The 6,000-nt window shown below is 40.1% G+C and overlaps 1 protein-coding gene across 7 annotated transcripts in view; it reads right to left on the reverse strand.

Annotated features, from left to right (window-relative positions):
• Positions 1-6,000, reverse strand: part of LOC124615425 (cap-specific mRNA (nucleoside-2'-O-)-methyltransferase 2) — a 310,465-nt gene that overhangs the window by 92,047 nt on the left and 212,418 nt on the right. The gene's annotated exons all lie outside the window — the stretch shown is intronic.

Here is a 6,000-nt window from a genome sequence, read left to right on the forward strand (position 1 = left end):
ATTTATGATGGACACAGATGTATTTATGTGAAGCAAAACATGTGTTGCAAATCATTACAGAACAGCGATGTGTAGTCCTACATCTGCCTAGCCAGCAAGAGATTCTTGTGAATTATAAAACAATGTAACATTGTAAAATATGTAAGAGAGCATGTTGTTTAGGCAACAGACATTTCATACTCCATGTGTAGTACAAGGAAAGATGATTGTGACAGAGTATTAATAAGTAGGGAGTAAGTTGCGGAACATATACTGTTTGTGGGTGTTCGTTTTCATATGTGCAGGCATTAAATGGGAGGTGTGGGATATGAGAAAACGACAATAGGTAGCGACAAATAAAGGCTTCCCTGCTGTGTGCAAGGTCTTTTACGTTTTGGCATCACGGCTTTGCCGGTGGCTTGACCATCAAAGAACAACCACACTTCTCAAGAATGAAAACAAAAGACAATACGATTTTGCGACAAATGAAATATATAGTAATCTGGTTTGTCATGTTAAGCCTTCGAGGCATATGTAAAGTTGTGTTCTACTCAAATTCACAAGTCACACTGACTATCGGTATAGGAAATATATGTTTGTAAAAGTGCTGGATGTGCATTTTCGTGATATGAGTAGTAGATGTTATCTTCTTTTGCTCCAACAACAGCTGCAGAACACAAAGAAGTCAAAGCCTTTTCTTTGCTATACATGGGATTTCAGAGGCACTGATTAGCAGAACCTCTACTTCAAGAGAACAACTACGGTGGCAAGATTAAAAGGGAAAGGTAAATACTTTAAAAGTTATGCCAGGTGACAGATTTCATGAAGTGTTCTTACTCCATGAAGTGTTCTTACTCAGCTTCGACCACAAGGAGCAAGCCAGAAATTACATAAAACACGTCAAGCACAACTTTTATGACTGCTTTTGGTATACAGGATGTCTATAATTTAAGTTATAGTTGAAAAATGCTATAGAAAGCGATCCACTGCACAGAACAATGTCAAATGTGAACAGCATATTATTGATGCAGAGGAAACATCATGCAACAAACAAAAATTCAGAAATTTACCAAAGGTGGTGCTGTAAGCATCTTACCATAAATGGCATCAGTTACAAATGACAGATGAATCGCAATGTGATGGCTATGACTTGAGTTGCACATTACACCGTCTGCACTATTCACTGTGCATGACCGCTCAAGTTCCATAGGCAATAGTTGTGGCTCTGTTAGTTAGGTAACCCCATTCATCACAGCAAGTTCATACCATACTGGATGGAAAAAATTGGATTTTAATTGCACTCAGGCCAAAAACCACATAAAAAGCAAAAGACATTAGTTTTTAATTGTTCTGGGACCAAAAATTGCATAAAAAGCAAAATGACATCCGTTTTTAATTGTCCTAGGTCCAAAAACTACATAAAAAGCAACACTTGTTTCTAATTGTCATGAGACTAGGACAAGACATGTTCAATATGCTGCCCATCGTTTTTTGCCACAAGCTCAAATCACGAAACAGCATTTCCCGCATTAGATCAGAGTGTCTCAGGTGCACTGAACACATCATCTTTCAGATGACCCCTCTGCCAGAAGTCACACGGATTATGATCTGGTGATACGAATGGCATGGCCGATAATTCTAGAATTTCTGAAATGCCCCTGCAAGCAATCACTTCACTGGCTGCACAATATGCAGAAGACAGTCATATTGCCTAAGAATGATCCCATACACACATCCATGCTGCTGAAGGGTTGGAATGATGGTGCACAGATGACTCATAGTGATTATCAGGAGCAGGTCTTACCTCTCTCTCTCTCTCTCTCTCTTTTTTTTAAAAAAACCTCCCTATGATAAACACTGCCTTCAGCATGCACTACAGTGTCGCCCTGGAAGATTGAAGTGGTACTAGTTGATGCGCACGTGAACATTCTTCCGCTCATATTCTCCAATTCTGCTTATTGACATGTCCTTGGCTACGAAAATGGGCTTTGTCTGCTCACAGAATTTTCCATGGCCATTAATTATCCACTTTGAGCAAGAGCTTCGAGTGAACATCGGACTTGCTGGCAGGTCAGCAGCAAGCAATTCCAGAACAAGGGAGATTTTTATTATTTGTCATATGCAGCTGATGGTCTTGAGACATACTGAGTTTCACCTTTATCTGCGATAATACTGCAGAGTCTTGGTGATACTGATGCAAGTTTAGAAGAAGGACATTAATGGGCTCAAGCATGAGATGGACTTTGTATCAGAGAGAGAGACGTACTAGGGCATTTCATGCAGCTACGGTAGCCGCAGTGCCATTGTGGCATAACAGTTAGTATATCTGTCCAGTAAGCTGGAGACCTGGGTCTGAATTCTGGCACTGGTACATACTTTAATTCACTGCTTTGGTCTAAATCAGTACCACAGATAAAGATGATTTTGTATGGATAACAATGTAGGACGTTTTGTAGGATTTTATGCAGTGTACTCACAGGCATGCCCAATTTTTGGGCAACTCCCCATGCACTGCATGTTTGCACAACATTCCTCAATCCCTCCTGAAATGCAGTCGCCTCATCTTCGGCAAATGACACACCAACTGCCTTCCTCCCTCTGCCAAAATGCACTTCAAAAGAACCTGTCGTATCAAATTTTGTAATCATTTTCTCCTACTAGCAGACATCAGGCCAATGCCTTTTTTCATGTCCTTGAGTGTCCGAAACTACTGCAGGGCTACTGGCACACAGTCACCATTTTTGTAAAAGAGCTTTTCTTGCAGTGTGCAGTGCACAATCCTTCATGAAGACAATCGTGCTGGGTGATATGCTGCATGTCTGTTGGTGTACATCTCCTGATGCTCACTGTGACATCTGTTGGTCAAATTTTCATTAATTTTATTTGTTTGTTCTATGACGGTTCCCCCTACATCAACAATATTTTTTCAAATTTGATGTCATTCTCAGCAGTGGTTCTCTTTCTAAAGGGTTCTGAAACTGGAACTTCAATGATGAACAATCTGCATATTTCCATGTGTCAAGTAACCTGGTGGAGCTATGCATGTTTTCAAAATGGGACGATGATTGCATTAACAAAGCAATTGGCAATAACTGCAGGGGAGTGTTTGCACATACTCCATGAATCACTGCCCCAGGTCGGAGAATCACATAGCTCCTGGGGCAAGAGCCACAACTAACAACAGGGAAAATTACTTAAGTCAACAAATGACTTTGAAATATGTAATTGTTCTGCTGACGTATTTCAATCTGTGAACTTGACATTTACACTGAGATTGAAAACAAAGCAATTATTGTAAAGTTCCATGCAGAAAAATATTTAATATGAAGAGTCACTGCATTTGAGGGCAAGAATGCATGGCACATAGATCTGAGAAGTGTCGTATTTATTTATGCAATTGGTTCTTGTGCTAAATTCTTGGCTTCTGGGGTTTGCTACCAAATCTGAAAACAAAGTCCAAGTTTTATCCACAGCTGAGACTAAAGGTGAGCTAAAGTAATAATTAGCAATCACCACTCAAGAAAAATGCCAGACTTTTAGTATCAGGAACATTACACCATATAGTTACCTCAAATTAAATTTGAATGTTTTTAAGACTACAGCCATTATGAATATGATTGTAAACAAACACCCATCACACTCAATGATGAGAGGACAGCCAATCTTTCTTTCATCCTATATGTTTTTCACTGATTTGTCATGATATTAATGCATTGGTTTCTGGGATGCTACAGGGATTCTTCCTTTTTTTAAACTGAGTACCTTTCCAGACTGCAAAATTTTGTGACTACTGCTTTACTCACAAGGGAAACTCCCCATCGCATCCTCCCTCAGATTTAGTGGTAAGGTGGCCCAGTGGATAGCCCGTCATAAACTGAACACGGATCAAGAATGAAAACTGGAAGAAGGTGTACTGAACTGTGGGGGTAAAAAGCAAAATAGAAACAGTGAACAGTCCAAGGACAAAAATTGCAATAAATAGCAGCCTAAAACAGTAATGGTGTTATGGGTAATGGTAATGGTAATGGTATTGGCCTGTCAAGTGGGCAAACCGTGTTCTAAACTCCCTCATGCCATTCTGCCCCCACAACATTATGAACTGTCTGTCAGTTATTGAAATGTTTGTTCTCTTTCTGCAGTCTTGGCAGTTGTCATGTTATACTTTGGCTATAGAATATGTGTCATTTGGTAAGAATATGATACCGTCACAAGTAAATGGGGTGAATAGTGAGAGCAGGCGAGATACCACATAGACACCTCACAGAAATAAACAGGTGTGAACTACGTTACAACAAAAGAATTCAAGAGTCAAGACTTTCAAAAAAGAACGCAACTTCAAAACCATATGTTTTGACAGAGCACAGAGAATCTGTGTAATTGTGAAACTGCTGCATTCATTTGTTGCAGTTTAAGAGACAAACTATTATGTTTTCATCATTTCCTTGAGAGTCATCACATTCACCTTCATACGAACACCTATTTTGGGCAAGGTGGCGTATCTAACTCACTTACTGGTCATGCAAATTAGATGTGTCAATAAGAGATTCCTATCATATGACACACGTACTGTCACTAGTGCTCTGTATGACACACCAGATGCATTTTCCTGTAGAGGATTATGTTGACTTGTCTTCTTGTCATCAAATGTTTGCAGTTCCCATTCGAAACTCACTCTCTTTTGGATGCTAATAGAGTAGTTGTGCAGAATCAACTGTCATTATAAGTCCCACTCTTACACCTCGCTGTTGCAAACAGACATTATACCACAACACAGACACAAATTTGAATAAAGCAAACAGCGAGGAAGAGGGAGGGGGGAATGGATAGGGGGGAGGGGGGTGGTGATGGTGAAGAATTTGACACAACAGAAGTTCACCCACTTGGCAGTCCAACATCATAACCACTTACATCATCTGTGGCAATATTTTGTAACAGCATTCAGGTGTCTAAAATAAAGAATTATGCTTCACTGTCTCAAGTTTCTGCACTGATATTATAAAATCAGAAATATTATAAAATCAGAACTACTTTATTTACCCGAGTATAAGACAACCCCAAATATAAGAAGATCCCCTATTTTTAGTGAGGTTCTTTGAGAAAATGGCCTGTGTGTTTCTATATACATCGAACAATGAAATTTATAATCTCAGTTGTCACAAATATTTTCCTACAAATTCTGACATTGTGGTTATTCTGGGACCTGAGAATACAGCTGCCCCCTCCCCAATACATAGTGGATTTTGTATATACTGACACGAGAATGTGACTATACTTTTCTTTGTCTCTTGCTTCAAAACACTTTATCTACTCGTTACTCACTGACTGGCTATGTAGACCAGCAGCTGACACAACCCCTTTGGTTCTCACCATACCATCACTCCAAGTGTTGACAACACTGCTGCACAAAACGCATAAGTATGACACTGGCCCCTATCTAGAATTTTACTATCTCCAGCAGAAATGCCTACTACTGTTGAGTAAATTTCCAATTTTAAAATCAATTCCATTACCACTGCGTATGAAAAGACAGCTAAATCAAAAAAATATTTACACTATCCACTCACATTATGTGACCAATTGTCAAAAGCCTGAATAGCAACCTTTTGCAGTGTGGACTGCTGGAAGTGTGTCAGTGAGGTTCTGGAAAGTACTGAAAGAGATGTGTAGCCACACCAACTCCAGCATCATTGCCAGCTGCACTCGGTTTCTTGCTTGAGGATCCATGGCGCAGGCAGCACAATCAAGATGGTGCCATGGATTCTCCATTTAGTTTAAATCCAGGGAGTTTCGTGGCCAAGACAGTATGGTAAATTCATCCTGGCATTCTTTGAACCACATGCGCGCACTGCTAGCTGTGTGACACATGGCATTGTCCTGCTGGTAGATGCCTTCGTGCCAACGAAAAACAGTGTGCGTGTAGGGGTGGACCTGGTACCCAAGGATAGATGCATACTTGTGTTGATCCACTGTGCCTTCTAGAATGACAAAGTCATCTAGGAAATGCATCCACCCTGGGCCCTT

Source organism: Schistocerca americana, chromosome 5, assembly GCF_021461395.2.
Source record: "Schistocerca americana isolate TAMUIC-IGC-003095 chromosome 5, iqSchAmer2.1, whole genome shotgun sequence".
Lineage (NCBI taxonomy): Eukaryota > Metazoa > Arthropoda > Insecta > Orthoptera > Acrididae > Schistocerca > Schistocerca americana.